The following is a 745-nucleotide window of genomic DNA, read 5'->3' on the forward strand; positions in this document are numbered from 1 at the left end:
ATATATATATAAAGTGTGTGTGTATGTGTGTGTGTGTGTGTGTGTGTGTGTGTGTGTGTGTGTTAGCTGTAACTTGTCAGCAACATGACCTGGTGGAGTGCAGTCTAAATTCGCTAATAGTGTTATGTGTCTCTTTTGCCGAGAGCAGACATTGAAAATGAGTCGACTGGATCAGAGCTGATCCAGGCTTAAACAACAAGGAAGAATGACACATTAGTTAATGTAACACTAGATACACAATGCGTGTAGAAAAGACGGTATTTTTTCGTTTGAAAATTTCTGATCATAGGTCTACTGGATAATGTCTGTCCTGGGGCTAAACTACAACAGCAACAACAACAACATCAGGGGCATTAGTAGCAACATCAAAGTCAATGAAAATAGCATTACAGGAACAATAATGAGATACAGCAACGTTGCGATCGGATCCCACTTACATTACCATAAGGAATGCTAGGAGGAGGAGAAGAAGGAGGCGGAAGAGAAAGAAGTAGGAGGAGGAGGAGGAGGAGGAGGAGGGGAGGAAATAAGAGATCAGGTGACAGTAGGTTAACAAGAAATATGTCGATGATATTAAGTCATTCAATTAAAGAAGCGGACGAAAATCGCGGATGTTTAAAATGTTTGAGTAATCATATTATGGGTTGTTTGGTTGCAATAAAGATTCTGCGACTAACAAGACAACAGCTTGAATTCTAGAGTTTACAGACGACGAAGAAGAAGAAGGAGAAGAAGAAGAAGAAGA

The 745-nt window shown here is 40.0% G+C and overlaps 1 protein-coding gene across 1 annotated transcript in view; it reads left to right on the plus strand.

The window, feature by feature from the left end:
• Nucleotides 1–745, plus strand: part of LOC106872790 (uncharacterized) — a 108,979-nt gene that overhangs the window by 65,524 nt on the left and 42,710 nt on the right. The window lies entirely within an intron of this gene.

Source organism: Octopus bimaculoides, chromosome 7 (assembly GCF_001194135.2).
Source record: "Octopus bimaculoides isolate UCB-OBI-ISO-001 chromosome 7, ASM119413v2, whole genome shotgun sequence".
In the NCBI taxonomy this organism is placed as follows: domain Eukaryota; kingdom Metazoa; phylum Mollusca; class Cephalopoda; order Octopoda; family Octopodidae; genus Octopus; species Octopus bimaculoides.